Source organism: Mustela erminea, chromosome 5 (genome assembly GCF_009829155.1).
Source record: "Mustela erminea isolate mMusErm1 chromosome 5, mMusErm1.Pri, whole genome shotgun sequence".
Classification (NCBI taxonomy): Eukaryota; Metazoa; Chordata; class Mammalia; order Carnivora; family Mustelidae; genus Mustela; species Mustela erminea.
Window position 1 is genome coordinate 86,284,261 of NC_045618.1, and position 19,218 is coordinate 86,303,478.

The following is a 19,218-nucleotide window of genomic DNA, read 5'->3' on the forward strand; positions in this document are numbered from 1 at the left end:
ATCAAAAAAACCCTTAATGAATTGGTTTATTTTTTTCAGGTGGAGAAATTAGGTAGAGGATAAGTTGGTTAAGAGCCCTGAAATAATTCAAATCAGACATCTTGGTGATATTTTAAAATTGTAATTCTTACTCTTTCTTTATCTTTTTTTTTATTTTTTAAAAAAGATTTTATTTATTTATTTGACAGAGAGAGATCACAAGTAGGCAGAGGGGCAGGCAGAGAGAGGGAGGAAGCAGGCTCCCTGCTGAGTGGAGAGCCCAATGCGGGGCTCGATCCCAGGACCCTGAGATCATGACCTGAACTGAAGGCAGAGGCTGTAACCCACTGAGCCACCCAGATGCCCCTCTTCCTTTCTTTAATGATCCTTTCTGATTGTGGAGGGGAATGTGTGTGTGTGTTGGGGCTGTTGACTGGGGGTTTGGGAAAAGGCATTGACACCTTCCTCACTCTGGACCATTGCCACCTGCCTCAGTCACTGTAACTTTTGACCTCCACAGCCTGTATGTGGAAGACCTCATGATAATGTAGCTGCTTTATTGATTACTTGCTTTGAGCCAGGCATTATCTAAGCAGTTCTCATATATTAATCATTTACTCCTCCCCACAGCCCATAGAGGCGGTAGAATGGGCAAGCGACTTGCCTGAGGTAACAGATCTTTGTAACTTCCTGGGTTCTGAATTAAAGTGTAAGGGTAACAAATTGTTTTTTGGTGGTAACCACTCTGTGCCCAAAGATTTTCCAGCTACTAGATCATGAGCTGATTTATATTTTAACTTTTAAATTATGGGAAAGGTACGGTAACCTTGATTGTATCATGTCAGCCTTGGCAATATGCGCTCGTGAGGTTCTTGTGGGTTTAGAAGAGTTCCACAACCTCATGCTTAAGAGAAACTAGTCATGGGAAATGGTAATGAGATGTGAATGAAATGGGGAAGCTTGGCGATTTAATTACTCCAGTAATAAATATATTCCAAGCGTTCACTTTTTCCATTAGGCACCAATGGCTTCAGGGATATGTAATAAGAAATCAACATTTATTTATTGCAGAAGCCTACGGAGTGCTCCCACCTGCGTACCAGGTACAAGCATTAGTTCATATAATGATTCACAGTTGTGATGAGTCCTGTTTTACAGATGAGAAAACCAAAGTTAGGAGAGGTTAAGTGTCACAGCTAGGAAGGGATTCAAACCAGCCTATAGGGCTTCTGATCCATGCCGATAAGCTGTAGGCTGTGCTACCTCCAGCAGTAGGAAGCAGGTATGTTGGCAGAGAATACAGCAATTTAGTTGGAGTCAAAAACAGAAAGGAACACTTTTGGTGTTGATTTCTTCCTACCTAACAAAAGTCCTGGGATAGCAAAGAATTTCTAAAGTAGTAAGTGAGGGGTGCCTGTGTGGCTCAGTGGGTTAAGCCTCTGCCTTGAGCTCAGGTCATGATCTTAGGGTGCTCAGGCTGCTCCCCCCCCCCCCCCACACACCCTCCCCTGTCTGTCTCTATGCCTACTTGTGATCTCTGTCAAATAAATCTTTAAAATAAATAAATAAATAAAAATAAAATTTCACATTAAAAAATAAAGTTGAAAGTGAGAATAAAGGAGAATAAGAAATACAAAGAACAGGAAACAGCAGGGAGACCTACAAATGTTTCTTTAAATTTAGAACAATGATCCGTTCTTCATTTTCACTGAAGGCTAAACAAGAGGCAGTTGTGTTTTCAGAGTTGTGTTGGAGTGCACATTTGGTAGCTTTACCCTCCCTGCTCCTATAATGACGTCAGCCCCCCCCCCCCCCTGCATCTTTCCTAGGGGAAAACCTTCTTTACTGCTAATGTGCATGCAAATTACCTGGGGATCTTGATTAAAAATCTGGATTCTGCTAAGGTAGGTCTGGGGTGAGGTTTGATATTCTGCATTTCTAACCAATTGCTGATACTGCTTCTCTGGGCCTGGCTGTGAGTGGCCAGACTCCTCCTCTGTGTGGTCTGGACTTGGCCAAAGAAGGTTCTTAACTGTTCTCCTGTCCCCAAATCACAGACCTAGGAGAAACCTGACTTGAGGAGGAAGCAATGAGGTCTATTCACTGAGAGATGCTGAAGAGAAGAAAAAATTGGGGAGAAGGGAGAAACAGAATAAGAGAGAGAGACCTGCTAACATACCTTGAGTTCTGGACACCAGCTTTGTCCTAGAACATATCAGGCAGACAAGCCAAAAACTTCCTTTTGGATTAAGCTAATTTGAGTAGTTTCTGTTGCTTGTGATTAAAAGGGTTCTAACTCAGAAGTGATTTAGGTTTGATATAAAAGAGAATTCTTTCCTGGGGCAGGAGGGTGGTTGCAACTCTTAACTGAAGATTATTAGGCATAGAAAAGATACTGAGGTGATCTTGGGGGGACTTCCAGGAGACATGCTAAAATATTTAACAACTAGTGGGGCATGGACAATGACCAGTGAAAACAAAATACCAACCACAGTGATATTCCAACAAGCGCTAACTGAACTCCAGCCATGGTCTCCTGGATGCCATTTGTAGCAGGCATGGAATCTGCACTGTTTTTGTATTGCTACGGAATTCTCTAGACATATAATTTTTCAAAAGAGGTTTTCAGTAATGTTTATATAGATACAATGTTCTTTTGCTGCTTATACATTTAAAACTTCAGTCTCCCCCAGTGGAGACTTCATTTAGAATAAAACTATCTTATGTTATCCTAAATGTATTAAGTGGAAATGAATATTACAAAAATGTAAGCCCTCAGTGTGCCTGGGTGGCTCAGTGGGTTAAAGCCTCTGCCTTTGGCTCAGGTCATGATCCCAGGGTCCTGGAATCGAGCCCCGCATTGGGCTCTCTGCTCAGCAGGGATACTGTTTCCTCCTCTCTCTCTGCCTGCCTCTCTGCCTATTTGTGATCTCTGTCTGTCAAATAAATAAATAAATTCTTTTAAAAAAATGTAAATCCTCAATCTTTAGGATTTTTAGAATGTTGGGTGAAGTTAAAAGTGATACTACAATTTGGTTTTATTATACATGGTAGAAATGTATCAAAAGAATCCCAGGAGAGTCAGTTTTTTAACAGTTATTATAACCATGTTCGACTCTATCTTTAAATGTGCTATTAATTTCACCCAGAATAGAAAAATTCTTATGGATTAGTAGACAAAGAACAATGGTGATGGGGGAATTCTTAGTTTGTTTTAGGTCTCCTAACTTTTTCTTTTCTTTTCTTTTCTTTTTTTAAGTAAGCTCTACACCAAAAGTGGGAATTGAACTTAAGTCCCAGAGATCAAGAGTCACAGGCTCTACTGACTGAGCCAGCCAGGGGCCATGGCCTAGTTATTTTCAATGTTTTCTCTGCCTGCTTAGTTTAAAGGCAAAAACCCTGCATTAGAAGTTCAGGGATCTGGGTTTTAGTCTAATGCCTTTTTGGCATTCCATCCTGTACCTCCACCTCCCCTTTCTTCCTCCCCCTGCTCTGAGCCCCAGTCTTTGTCTGCAAATAAACCAAAGGCAAGAAGCTTTTGCTAGGAATAAGGTGCTATTCATTGCTCTTAAAGTGAACACAAAGCAAGCTCAGGAGCAGAGAGTAAGATTCTCCAGGAAAAGGAAAAAGGCCTAGATGTAAGGAAGCAACATTCCGGAGCAGCCGGACATTGTTCCAGTCCAGAAGGTGGGTGGTTTCCAAATCAGGGACCACGAAAATAATACTGGAGATCTGTGAGTCCTGAACACCCATCAGGCCCCGGGGACACACACCGCATGTAGACCTCACACACACCGGGTAGCAGTTTCCGAATACGTGGAAGTGCTGCTTGAAGGATCAAATTCTGAAGTTCTTTCCACCAAGAGGTTTGGAAATGAACTCACAGTAGCTTTCTGTTGGACTTTTTCTTAATATAAATATAAGCTCTAAAATAGAAGATCCTGAGTCTCGATCCTGTGGCACTCTTTCAAATCTTAAGCATGTTAAAAAAAAAATAATAATAAGTCCATAATTTTTTTTTCCCCAAACCAAAGGACTTGAATACAAAATATTTATTCTGAGGTTATTGGAAGAACTGGAGGATCAAAGGGAAGATTCTGCCAATGCAAGGCAAGCTGGAAATGGGGGGGCGGGGCATATTCTGTGTTTGATGGGGATCTCCACGGCCATGCGCGACTTCACGGATGGCAGAAACAGTTCCAGACAACTGCAGAGGTCTTTTACCATTTGCTTCTCCATCCCAATGAGTAATAGCAGCTTCTTTTTCAGCTCTGGGTGCCTCCACCCAGCAATGTGGGACTTTCTTGACATTCTGTAGAGAACAGGTTCCTCTTCACTTTCCACACAGCCAGATCTCAATTCTAGCTCCTCAAACACAGCCGATAGGAGAAGGAAAGACTTTTCCTTCTAAAGAAATAAGAGCAGAGTTTAACTATAGAGGAAAAAACGGATGATCACAAGAGAGGAGGTAGGTAGGGGGATGGCTGAACGAGGGGATGGGGGTTAAGGAGGGCACTTGTGATGTAATGACCACTGGGTGATGCGTGGAAGCGTTGACTCACTCGGTTGTACACCCAACACTAATATGACACGGTATGGTAACCGCACTGGAATTTAACTCAAAGCTTTAAAAAATGAAGAAATAAGATCAGAGAGACTCTAGAATAAGGGACACTAGATGATGTGGGGGCTGAAAACAGGAGGGTTTGGTTCCAGTCTACATATGAAATGTGGAGCCTCAGGACGCCTTCCTTAGCTTGTTTCTAGATCCCTGGCAAACAGACATTACCCCACTGTCCAGTCTTGGACAGAAGGTTGCATTCATGTTCTCTCAAATCTGCCTATCTATACATCAGATAGTGACATTTGGGGTCACCTCAGTGAGAAGGTCAGCTCTTTAATTTCTTTAAATTATATGTACCTGTTAAATCATAAGAATAGGGTGTGAAAATGGCAAATGTCTTCCTTGGGAGGTTTGCTACCTCCTCGGGCACAGAGTCATCTTCACCCTACCTCAGTTTTTCTACTGTCCTAGAACGATCGTTTTCATGACATTTTGTAGATAACTTGGACTTAAAAAGATGAAAACTGAACTTCTTTCAGCAGCAACTGTTTTTTTTTTTTCTTTTTAATTCCCTGGACTGATCAGAGGGTGCTCCTTATATATCCTTAGGACTGTGAAGAATTACCTAGAGGCAAGATAAGAGCTCATTAATTAAATATTTCCGTACTGGACACTCATCATGCCTGACAGTTCTCTCATTATGTGCCCCTGAGAGGGATACTAGTTGTCAGCAGCTGATGTAAAATAATTTGCTCACTGCTGCAACTGGAGGAGAAAAGGCTTGATAGCAGTTTTTCATGTCTATTAGGTAAATTATTTGAGAAAAATGGTTTTCGCAGAAGGGAAAGTCAAAACATCTCATGAGAAATCTTAAAATAATTTGTTTTTCATGACAAGAAAAAAAAGTGAACTTTCTTCAAATGTAAACATCTTTTGTGTGCCCTAGGGACCCCTCTACCTTAGCATTTGCTGCCTCTTTCCTCAGGTACAATTCTCTATTTATTATATAGAATATATAGAGAATATTCTATATGCCCTGATATACTCTGACAGAAATACTGAGGTTAAATAATTAAATTGTTTTTAGTGAATGTTGTAAACTGAGAAATCCAGTACTTTGTGGACTTTTTGGTGGGTGAGATCTTTGGGTATTTTTCAACATTCTTTTCCTTGACAGAGATGAACATATTTAAAAAATCCATATCTATGTCTGTGATCTACATCTATATCTATCTATATCCAAACCTGATAAAAATTTTGCTTTGTGATTTCATTTTTACATTAATTGTAAAAGCAGAGTTCTGGTCATTTGGCCAATCATGCTGGTTTCCATAAACAAAACTAGTGCATCACGTCCTGATTCCATAGCTGATTACAGCCACATGCGGAAGAATGAAACTGGACCATTTCCTTACATCATACACAAAAATAGACTCAAAATGGATGAAAGACTTAAATGTGAGACAGGAATCCATCAAAATTCTAAAAGAGAACACAGGCAGCAACCTCTTTGACCTTGGCCACAGCAACTTCTTGCTAGACATGTCTTCAAAGGCAAGGGAAACAAAGCCAAAAATGAACTATTGGGTCTTCATCAGGATAAAAAGCTTTTGCACAACAAACGAAACAGTCAACAAAACCAAAAGACAACCGACAGAATGGGAGAAGATACTTGCCAATGACATATCAGATAAAGGGCTAGTATCCAAAATATAGAAAGAACTTATCAAACTCAACATCCAAAGAACAAATAATCCAGTCAAGAAATGGGCAGAAGACATGAACAGATATTTCTGGAAAGAAGACATCCAAGTGACCAATAGACACATGTAAAAGTGCTCAACATCACTCAGCATCAGGGAAATACAAACCCAAACCACAATGAGATACCACCTCAAACCAGTCAGAATGGCTAAAATTAACAAGTCAGGAAACAACATGTTGGGGAGGATGCCGAGAAAGGGGAATCCTCCTACACTCTTGTGGGAATGCAAGCTGGTGCAGCCATTCTGGAAAACAGTATGGAGGTTCCTCAAAAAGCTGAAAATAGAGCTATCCTATGACCCAGCAATTATACTACTAGGTATTTACCGTACAGTTGCAAATGTAGTGATCCAATGGGGCACCTCACCCCACTGTTTATAGCAGCAATGTCCACAATAGCCAAACTATGGAAAGAGCCTAGATGTCCATCAACAAGTGAATGGATAAAGAAGATTTTATTATATAAAATTGGAATATATATATATAAGATTATAATACATATAATTTTATATAATAATAATTTTATACAATCACATCTTACATAATCACATATTATATAAAATTGGAATATATATATTCCCATATATATATTCCAATTTTATATAATCAAATATAATATTTATAAAATATAATAAATTTATATTTATATATATACACACAATGGGATATAATGAAGTCATCAAAAAATATGAAATCTTACCATTTGCAATGACATAGATGATACTAGAGGGTATTATGCTAAGTGAAATAAGTCCATCAGAGAAAGATAATTATCATATGATCTCAATGACATGCGAAATTAAGAAAAAAATGCAGATGATCGTAGGGGAAGAGAGGCAAAAAATGAAACAAGATGAAACCAGAAAGGGAGACAAACCGTAAGAGACTCTTAATCACAGGAAACAAACTGAGAGTTGCTGGGGGGATGGGGTGGAGGTAGCTGGGTGATAGACATTGGGAAGGGTATGTGTTATAATGAGCACTGGGTATTATATAAGACTGACGAATCCCTGAACCCTACTTCTGAAAACTAATAATACACTATATGTTAATTAATTGAATTTAAATTAATAATAATAAAATGAAGCAAAGGAAGGCACATCTTGAAGGTCATCAGAGGCTTACCTCCAATGCAGCACTGGATCCAAAGAGTCTTGCATGCAATTCCTGAAAACTTTCCTGAAAGAAACACTGTTTTAAATACTTCAACACTTCACAATTGGATTTTTTAAATAACTCGGATGCTTAAAGAAAACCATGTATAAAACTAGCTTGATACAAAAGTATCAGATTAGATAAACAAAGAAGCAGGACTAAGGTTTATTCTGAAATACAAATGTTGAGGATGCCCCACCCATATCTGACTTCCGCCAGAGTCAATCCTCAGCTCTCCTGCCCCCAGAGCATCTCCCACCCTTGGGGGTTCAAGCTGTCTACAGGCAGGTGCAGCCCAGAGGGGTGGAGGAGTTTACCCCTCCAGAGATAGTTGTCAACCGCCGGGATTAAAACTCAATGAGGTTGAATTACAAGGTGCATTGTACACAATTCCTCCGAGGTAATTCGAAAGAAGTTGAACCCCAGTTGTCCTCAGTAGTCATCAGCTTATCAATGCACCCTTTATTTTCTTCTCCTTCCCTGTCTCAGTCTCCGCACACCCTCACTCCAGTTTTCTGGTCTACTCAAGTAGACTACCTGTACCAACATATCTGCATCTAGCTCTGCTCTTGGGAAAACACACTAAGATGTAAAAATAATTCAATATTAGGAAATCTCTTGGGGTGCCTGGGTGGCTCAGTTGTTCAGCATCTGCCTTTGGCTCAGGTCATGATCCTAGGGTCCTGGGATTGAGCCCCACAATGGGCTGCCTGCTTGGCGGGAGGTCTGTTTCTCTTTCTTCCACTGCCCGTACTTGTGTTTCCCCTCTTGCTGTGTCTCTCTCTGTCAAATAAATAAATAGAATCTATATAAAAAAAAAAAGGAAATCTCTTCATGTAATTAATTTCATCAGTATATCCACAGAGAAAAGCAATAAGATCCTTTGAACAGATTTTAAAAATTTCACTATAAATTTTTTTTAAGATTTTATTTATTTATTTGACAGACAGAGATCACAAGCAGGCAGAGAGGCAGGCAGAGAGAGAGGAGGAAGCAGGCTCCCCGAGGAGCAGAGAGCCTGATGCAGGGCTTGATCCCAGGACTCTGGGATCACGACCCGAGCTGAAGGCAGAGACCCTAACCCACTGAACCACTCAGGTGCCCCTTAAAAAATTCACTATAATTCAACATCCATTCTGATAAGAACTACTGTTAAAATTTGAATGGAAAAAATTTCCTTACTATCTCAAGCAGTTAGGGTTCATTCAAAAAAAAAGGGGGGGAACCACTCTAGATATGTGAAACAAAAGAAATTTGATATGAAAATTGATTACAAGCATAATGGAAGGATGGGAGATAGGTAAGGTCACTAAAAACAGTAACTGCTGCGAATGACGAGTATCCTTGGGCTTCAGGGAGATGTTTCCCAGCAGCCAAGGGAATGACAGTCAAGCAGTCAGAGGCTTCTGCTTTTTGGTCAGCTGCTACACAGGACTCAGGAGCCTGCACCCCCCATCCACTGTTGTCACTGCCCTTGGCCATTGCCACAGTCACTGCTGGTATTGTTGTTTCCATTGCTGCAAGCTGACACTGTCCTCGCTGCTGCTGCTGCCACCAGATAGGCCATCAGAAACCGGAAGTAGCAAGAGGGTTCCTTCCACTTTTCTCTTCTCCCACCAGTGCTTTTCCATTGGCAGACCAAAAGTGAGAGCATCTGGGAAATGTGGTTTTGGGTATTCCAGCACCCTTCCTATATATATCTAAGCACAAATGTGGTAACCAAAATCCTACAAAACTGAAGATAGCTGGAATATTTTCCTTAATCGTCAGGGACGAGACAAATGTGCAAAGCATCACAATTCCTTTTTTAAAAATAGCTTTATTGATATATACAAATTATACAATTCATCCATTTTAGGTGTACAATTCAGTGATTTTTAATATATTCATAGATATGTGCAACCAACAGCACAGTAAATTTCTGGCAATTTTTGTCACCTCAGAGAGAAATCCTGTACTCTGTGCTATCACCCTCCACCCCCATCTCCACATGTTTCCTCCATCCAGCCCTAAACAACAATTAATTTATTTTCTGTCTCTTTAGATTTACATACTCTAGATTTTCATACAAATGTTATCATATAATACTTGGCCTTTTGTGACCAACTTCTTTTGCTTAGAGTATTTTCAAGGTATGCCCATGTCTAGTAGGTATCAGTACTTCATCACCCTTTATGACCTAATAATACTGCATTGTATGAATATGCCCATATTTCACAACTCTTCTTTAATATTTTTCTAAAAACTGTAATTAGGTTGGCTAATATTTTTCTTTATGTTTCCTTTAAGTTGTAGCTCTTATTCATTATTTCCCTTTAAGTTATAAAAGTAAGCATGACTATTGGAAAATAAAAGAGAAAATTATCTCTATTTTCCGATTATATGAAAGCCTTGAAAGCCAAAAGATTTAAGGAAAAATGATTATAACTAATTAAAGAGCTCTGCACAGTGATTTTCCTGTATAACAGCCAGTTAGCAAATATTGTGGAAAAATATTTCATTTATAATATCAACGGATGTTTCTATACTTAGAAACAAAAATCAGATGCAGTGTATAGGATTCACAAACACACAAACCTCAGAGACAGGAGACTGCCATAATGAGGAAGCTGTTGTGTTGCTAGAGTAAAGAAAATACTGTAAATGTAGTGTAAATTAATTTATAAATATGTTACTCTCAAATGAAAATTTTAATGATACTTATACAGGAGCATTATAAAATAGTTATTGTTTAACCAGAAGAATAAATGGATGGGAATATATCAGTAAAATGAAAAAAAAAAAGAAAAAAGAAAAAACAGTGAAGAGGGAACTGTATTGATAATTCATATATTACAAATAAAAAATAATTTAGGCAGTTTGCTTATGTAACAAGAATAGACAGAGTAATCAGTAAAATAAAACATATAATCCAGAGGCAATGTTAAATATGAATAAGAAATTAGTATATGATAAAAGTGTAATTAAGATTCATCATTATTGGGGTGCCTGGGTGGGTCAGTGGGTTAAGCCTCTGCCTTCAGCTCGGGTCATGATCTCAGGGTCCTGGGATTGAGCCCGGCATCAGGCTCTCGGCTCAGCCGGGAGCCTGCTTCCCCCTCTCTCTCTGCCTGCCTCTCTGTGTACTTGTGATCTCTCTCTGTCTGTCAAATAAATAAATAAATAAATCTTTAAGAAAAAAGATTCATCATTGTTATTCAATAGGACATCTGACTAGTGATTGCAATCTTGCAGTCATGAATGTTCCTAGTTGCAGACATTAAAAAAAAAAAAATTTTAAATAAGCTCTCTTGTTAACATTAGGCGGCTTTCAGAATTTTCAGAGCTGAAAGAAAATAACTTCTATACCTAGCAAAAATATCCTTCAAAGAGAAGGTGAAATGAAAATATTTCCAGGTAAAAACTGAGAGGATTGTTCACAAACAGATTTGCACTAAAAAAAAGTTACTGAAGGAAGGTCTTTAGGCAAAAGCAAAATGATCTCAGAAGGAAATAGAGAAACACAGGAATAAATGAAGAACTCCAGGAGAGGTAAATAGGTAGAAAAATATAATGGAAAAAATTCTATTAAAAAACCACAATAGGGGCGCCTGGGTGGCTCAGTCCTTAAGCATCTGTCTTCAGCTCAGGTCATGATCCCAGGGTCCTGGGATTGAGCCCCACATTGGGCTCCCTGCTCAGCGGGGAACCTCCTTCTCCCTCTTCCACTCCCCCGCTTTTGTTCCCTCTCTCGCTGCATCTCTCTCTGTCAAATAAATAAATAAAATATTTTTTTAAAACCCATAATAATAATGAATTACTGGGTTTTAAATACATGCACAATTAAGGGGCATGAAAATAAGAGTTTAAAAGTGATGGTAAGGTAAATGGAGTTGACATAGTCTAAGGACCTAATATTGTCTGGGGGGTGGCGGAAGAATTGAATATGGATACAAAGTTCTAAACAAAATATTTGCAAATAGAAGCTATCCGTTTATTTTAAAAAGATAATATATCACAATCAAGTTACTTTTATTCTAGGCATGCAAGGTTGCTTTAATAAAAATGTCAACCAATGTAACTCACCACATTAGCAGAATAAAGGGGAAAAATAATATGATTTTCTCAGAAGATGAAGAATACCCAGGTGACAAAATTCAGTACTTACATTTATTATTTATTACATTACATTACTTACATTTATTATTTAAAAAACTTAGGAATAGAGAAAGCTTCTTTAATCTGAAAATGTGTTTTAAAAAACCTACAGTAAAACCATAGTTAATATTGATATATTGAAAACTTTCCCTCTGATCCCAGGAATGGGATCACTTGCTGTCATCACTTCTGTTCAGCATTTCCTGGAAATCCTAGGCACAGAAAAAGGCAAACAAAAGAAATAAAATATGCAAAAATTTGAAACAAATGAACAAATACATCTTTTAGGAATTGAAAATGTCATGATTATATGTCTAGATAATTCAAACAAATTTTGCAGAAACAGAATTAGAATTAATGAGTGAATTTCAGAAGGTCACTGGATATAAAATCAGTATATAAAATTCAAGATATATAATGAATATATACATATACATAGCAGCAAACAATTAGAAAATGAAAATTTTAAAATAATATCACAATATCACTGAAAACATTAAATAACTAGGAGGAGGATCTCATAAAAGAAATGTAAGACTTACACAGGAAATTATAAAACTTTAGGGGCACCTGGGTGGCTTAGTCATTAACATCTGCCTTCGGCTTGGGTCATGGTCCCAGTATCTTGGGATCAAGCCCCATATCGGGCTCCCTGCTCAGCAGGGAGCCTGATTCTCCCTATCCGGCTCCCCCTGCTTGTGTTCCCTCTCTCACTCTCTCTCTCTGTCATAAATAAATAAAATACTATTTTTAAAAAAGGAAATTATAAAACTTCATAAAACCCATAAAACTATAAACTAAACAAGAGATGTATCATTCTCATGAATTGTAAAGCTCAGTGTTATAAAGACATAGATTCTTTTAAATTCATCTATAGATTCAATGCACTTCCAAATAAAATTGCCGCAGACAGTATTTACAACAAAACGAGGTGACCACGAGGGGTGGGAGACACCGACATGTGCTCTGGAAGAAAAGACTGTCTGCCCAGCTCCTAGGAGCTCTCAGCAATATCAGGATCTGCCTCAGCTTGCAGAGAACTGCCTTGCCTGGAACCTCACCTTTCCCAGGACAGGCCGCTTTCAAGAGCTGAATGAGAGGGGGTATAAACTCGGTGCTATTTGCACGAACTGTGGGAGGGTTGTGATAGGCAATATTTTCTGCAGACCTCTGCTGGGTTGCTGGAAGCATTGCCAGACATGCACTGCAGTTCTACAAGTCCTTCTGCCCCATCATTCTTTCATCTGTGCTGTTCCCTAAAAAGCACTTTGCCCTCTAAACTCCATCATAATGGATGCTTCTGGCAATCCCCAACCTGAGACAAAGGCATTCCTGTGAACTGTAAAATACTAGCAAGCAGGAAAAAAACCCACTATCATGATACCTGCATGGGACCTGCAATCTTTGAGGAGGTGGGGGTGGAGGAAAACAGAGGGAAGCAATGCAACGTTTGACCTGAGAAGAGCAGATCTCCAAAGTCACCTGTAAGTATTTCCTAAAAAGCCCGATGGGCTAGGTTGCAATCCATGATAATAATATATCCCATCTGGGAGAGGTTTTGCCAAGTCTAAAAGTGGGTCATACAAGGGGACAGGTGGTAAGGTCTGAGGAAGATGAAGAAATCTAGCCCTTGTGAATTCTCAAAACTGACCACCCACGTTCCCTTCTTAGATGGGGTCCCAGAAGAGTATGACAGAGATAACAGATGGAGGGAAGAGCAGGTGTAGATAAAGGTAGGAGATGGGGACAGAACTGGGGAATATCAGAAGCTAAGCTGCGTCTTTTTTGAACACCAAGAAAGCAGAAGGAGTTCTATGAAGTTAAAAAAGCTGCCCTGAATTATGCCTTCATATAAAAGGTTTTTCTTTTTATAATTTTATTTGAGGGAGAGAGAGACAGAGCATGAGCTGGGGGGAAGGAGCAAGAGGGAGAGGGAGAAGCAGACTTTCCACTGAGCAGGGAGCCTGATGGAGGGTTCGATTCCAGAACCCCAGGATCATGACCTGAGCTGAAGAGAGACACCTAATCAACTGAGCCACCCAGGCATCCTTCCATATGAAAGTTTGGGAAAACTAATTTCATGTGATAAATAAGCCATAGAAATTATTGAGGTAAAATCTTATCTAAACCTGTAAGAAAAAAAAAATCACTGCTACAGACAATTAAACCATTCCAGAAAGACAGGCCAGCAGAACAGATGAAAACTATAAACTCCTGTATCAATGTGAATCAAAAGACATGAAGAAAATACAAGACATGATCCACTCCCCCCAAAAAAATCAGAATTAGAAAAACAAAGAAATGAAGTGGTAGGACTCAGAAAGAAATAGAAGAAGAAATACCACATGATCCCGCAATCCTGCTTTATCTATCCAGAGGAACTGAAATCAGGATCTTGAATTACTGTCTTCACTCTTAAATTTATTGCAGCATTATTTACAATAATTAGGACATGGAAGCAACCTAACTGTTCATCAAAAGATGGATGAATAAAGAAGATGTACTATGTAGATTCAATGGAATATTATTCAACCTTAAAAAAGAAGGAAATCCTGCCATTGGTGACAACATGAATGAACCTGGAGGACATAAGGTAAGTGAAAGAAGCCAGACATGGAAGGAAAACTACTCCTTGGTACCACTGAAATGCGGAATCTAAAATAGTTAAACTCATAGGAGCAGAGAGTAAAATGGTGGCTGCCAGGGCTTAGGGGAAGGAGAAATGCGGAGGTATTAGTCAAAAGCTATGAAGTTCCATTTATTCGAGATGGGTAAAATCTAGAGATTTACAATAAAACAGAATGTCTCTACTTAAGAATACTGTATTATATACTTAAAAATTTATTAAGAGGTAGATCTGATGATGTTAAGCATTCTTATCAGGAAGTGGTATCAATCAGTCAATCAATAAGGCAAGAGGAAACTTTGGGAGGCAATGGATATAGTTATGGTATAGATTGTGGCAATGGTTTCACAAATGTATACTTATCTCCATACTCAAATTGTGTCCGTTAAATATATACAGATTTTTCTATGTCAATCATGGTTTTTAAAGTGGCTTTTAAAAAAGAGAAAGAGAGGCTCCTGGGTGGCTCAGTGGGCTAAGCCTCTGCCTTCAGCTCAGGTCATGATCCCAGGCTCCTGGGATTGAGCCCCGCATTGGGCTCTCTGCTCAGCAGGGAGCCTGCTTCCCTCTCTCTCTCTGCCTGCCTCTCTGCCTGCTTGTGATCTCTCTCTCTCTCTCTCTCTGTGAAATAAATGAATAAAATCTTTTAAAAAATAAATAAATAAATAAGAGAAAGAATTAGAAACTAAAAACAGTAACTTCCAACATAGATACTAAACTAGAAGGAAGAAGGGGTAAGCATTTTAGAAGAGCATTTGAATATTATTTGTATTTATCATGCACATAGGGTTACATGCTTAATCGTAAACATGTGGACTTCCATTCTTTTTTTTTTTTTTAAAAAGATTTTATTTTTTTGACAGAAACAGCAAGAGAGGGAACACAAACAAGGGGAGTAGAAAAGGGAGAAGCAGGCTTCCTGCCAAGCAGGGAGCCCAATTCGGGGCTTGATCCCAGGACCCTGGGATCATGACCTGAGCTGAAGGCAGATGCTTAAAGACTGAGCCACCCAGGCGCCCCTAGACTTCCATTCTTTTTTTTTTTTTAAAGATTTTATTTATTTATTTGACAGAGAGAGATCACAAGTAGGCAGAGAAGCAGGCAGAGAGAGAGGAAGGGAAGCAGGCTCCCTGCTGAGCAGAGAGCCCGATGCAGGACTCAATCCCAGGACTCTGAGATCATGACCTGAGCCGAAGGCAGCGGCTTAACCCACTGAGCCACCCAGGCGCCCTAGACTTCCATTCTTAAGAAAGACAGGTACACAGAAAAAACTCAGTCAGTGAAAAATGATAGATGACAACATGACTTAGAGAAAAAAACAACCACCCCAAGTTTCCTGACTCCAGAGGAAGAACTTTGAAGATTACGCAGCCAATCTTCCCCGCCCCACTCTGCCTTTCTTACACACCGGAATACTCTCCTGCCCAACTTGCCAAGGGCTTTCCTGCCACAGTGATGTGGGTTGGAATCTTTCTGACTGATCTCGGACAAGTTATTCAACTTCTCTAGGCTTCATCTTCTTGATCTGTAAAAGCAGATAATATATATATTCTACCAGTGGTTTAATAAATGAACTAAAGTCTACAAAGGATTGGGCATAGAATAGTAAGTGCTCAGTCAATGTTAGCACGCTTTCTCATCACTCATGAGGTGACCCTTCAGTTGAACATATTTGGCCAGGACCCAGTACCCAGATAATTGGTCAAACATTATCCTAGATGTTTCTGTGAAGATATTTTTAAGATGAGATTAACATTTAAAATCAATGGCCTGGGGCACCTGGGTGGCTCAGTTGTTAAGCATCTGCCTTTGGCTCAGGTCATGATCCCAAGGCCCTGGGATGGAGGCCTGCATTGGGCTCCCTCCTCTGTGGGGAACCTGATTCTTCCTCTCCCACTCCCCCTGCTTTTGTTCCCTCTCTCAGTGTCTCTCTGTGTCAAATAAATAAAATCTTAAAAAATAAAAATAAAAAATAAAATCAATAGCCTGATTGAAGTAGATTCCCTCCACAACATAGATGGGCCTCATCCAATCAGTTGAAGTCTTAATTTTAAACAGGCTGACCTTTCCCACCAGAGAAAAGGGAATTACACCAGCAAATGGCCTTTGGACTCAAACTACAACTCTTCTCTGGGTCTCCTACTACCAGGCCCATCCTGTAGGATTTGGACTTGCCAGCCTTGACAATCATATGGGCCAATTCCTCAAGATAAAAGTCTCTCTATGTTTACACACTCTATTGGTTCCATTTCTCTGGACAACCCTGACTAATACAGCATGCAGTATGTAAGGTAATTATTTAGTGCTGCATTAAGAGCATAAGCTCTTTAAGGTGGGAACTGCATACCTAGTGTTTCTTATCACTTCTACCTATACCTAGCATCTACCACATGATAGGTTTTTACTAACTATTTATGAAATGAATGCTTGAATGCACAAGTGAATGCTGTAGAGGGAATCTGAAGGGTGAAGGCTTTCATTGAATTTAGGAAGTTTTAGAAATATAAAGTTGATAAAAACCTCGGGTATAGTTTTTTTCATATAAATTTCCTTTTGATTTGTTACTGAGAAGATAAAGTCTGAGGCTCTATAAAAAGTATAACATTTGAAGAGGTGGAGACTTTGTTCATTAGTTGGGAACTGGGCAGAAAATTGGTGGTTTGAGGACTTGTATTGGAAATAGCACACGTAGCAAATACAGAGGTCGTTCTGTGTGGTCACCAGCCATAGGCCCCTTGAGAGATGCCATTAAACCACAACACACATAAATGGGAATAATAGGGGCGCCTGGGTGGCTCAGTGGGTTAAAGCCTCTGCCTTCAGCTCAGGTCATGGTCCCAGAGTCCTGGGATCGAGCCCTGCATCGGGCTCTCTGCTTGGCGGGGAGCCTGCTTCCTCCTCTCTCTCTCTGCCTGCTTCTCCACCTACTTGTGATTTCCGTCTGTCAAATGAATAAATAAAATCTTAAAAAAAAATAAATGGGAATAATATTATCTATTTATCTATCATCATTTTTTAAGTGACCAGAGGCAAAGAAATGAAAAAAAAATCAGAGGGACAAGAGAAAAAGGTCATTTCTTGGACTGAATTTCCAATTTGAGTAAAAAACTGAGTTTTAAAGTCTGCTACAAAGGGTCAAAGGGACCAGATCACAAAACTAGAAGGAGTAAAAATGCGATTTAGAAGCGGCGGAGTGTTTCTCTGCTTGACTTATTTCGCTAAGCATGATACGCAACCTGGTGATTCACAGACCTGTACTCCTGGGGATAAAAATATATGTTTATAAAAAATAAAAAATTAATTAGATAAGCTACAAAAAAAAAAAAAAAAAAAAAAAAAGAAGCGGCGGAGTGGAGTCTGGCTCAGAAAGCAAGCTGAAGCTGTTTGCCACTAAAGAACTTTGGAAGAAAAGGATCACAACACAGTGAAAACTGAAAGCTTTCGGCAACGATGAGGAAGAGAGAATGCTCCAGAAACTTGAGGCCATCCAAAAAGAGACTATGAAAGAATCTCTGGAATGTCCTTTTTCCCCACTCCTGGCTGAAGACTAGGCCCCAAAGCTACCCGCCCCCCCCCCTTCCTCTAGCCCACCTTATCTTATGAATCCTGCTTATGACTGGAGGGCCTGGGAAGATGATGCTTTCCCATTGATTACATTTGGTGTATTCTCCAGTGATGGCCTTCTCTGGCTCTTACAAAGGCCATTCCAATTCTAGAGGCTGGGACTTTTCTAGGGACAAACAGCTGAGGGAACAGAGAAGCAGCCTTTGTGCCAAACCCTGAACGAAGCACTCTCCATATAGCGAGTCTGAATGGGAGTTGTCTTATCTTTTACTTTTATGAAAAACTGCTTTCTTTTCCTCTCTCCTCATTCCCTCTATCCCTCTCTGTCTACTCCCCCCTTCCTTCCAAAAAACAGTTAATTAGCTGGTACTATGTTCCTGACACTGTTTCTATGTGCCAGAGACGGATCAATGACAAAGACAAAGTATGTGTATTCATGAAGCACGAGTTCTACTGGGGGAGAAACACGTACAAAATATAGAGAATTTCGAACAGTGACAACAGCTGGGTATAGAGGGACTGAGAGGTGCTGTTTTTTAGGACTAAGCAGGAAAGTCCTCACACTGACATTGAAACCTGAATGATTAGAAGGAGGCAGCTTACGGAACTCTACGGAAATATGCTCCTGGACAGAGGGGACAGAGTCAAGAATGTGGTGTGTTTGAGGGACGGAAAGAGGATCAAAGAATCAGGAGCACAGTGGGCAAGGGAAAAATGGCAAGAGATGAGGTTGGAGAGGGATGTAGCGGTCATATCACATGGACTTTGGAGGCCAAGGTAAAGAATTTGGATTTTATTCTAATTGTCGAGGGAAGCCATTGGCAGCTTTTAAGCGGGAGAGTGATGCGATCTGATTTATGCATTCCATATATTTTTGACCTTTTCACTTGAGCCCTGGCTAGTAATTTTGAGCCCTAGCAGTGCTATTAGAAAGCCTCAAATTACCAGCTCTAAATCAAATTGATCAGAAGTGCTGTCACCCTTAGTAGAGAGTTGAAGTCAACATAGGAATCAACCCAATTTAAAAATGAGCAAATGATTTGAATGACATTTCATAAAAGAACATATATGAATGGCTGTTAAGCACATAAATAGATGTTGAACACTGTTAGGAAAATGCAAATTAAAATCACAGTGACATGTCACTATGCACACACTAGAATGGCTAACACTGAAGACAGACAGTATTGAGTGCTGGTAAGGATGTGAAGTCACTGGAACTCTCCTACGGTGCTGATGGGGTGGCATAATAGTACAGCCACTTTGGAAAATACTTTGGCCATTTCTTATATTTTCACTTTACTGTAGGATTCAGAAATCCCCTCTTAAATATTTACCCAAGAGAAATGAAAGCACATGTCCACACAAAGACTTGTACACATATACACACGTCCAGAGCAGTTTATTCGTAACAGCCCAAACCTGGAAA

The 19,218-nt window shown here is 39.6% G+C and overlaps 1 long non-coding RNA gene across 1 annotated transcript in view; it reads right to left on the minus strand.

The window, feature by feature from the left end:
* Positions 1 to 11,653: 11,653 nt before the first annotated feature.
* LOC116589999 overlaps positions 11,654 to 19,218 on the minus strand; it is a 37,705-nt gene continuing 30,140 nt past the window's right edge. The window contains exon 4 of the long non-coding RNA XR_004285474.1: positions 11,654 to 11,811. This is a non-coding gene — a long non-coding RNA (uncharacterized LOC116589999). The remainder of the gene's footprint in view (positions 11,812 to 19,218) is intronic.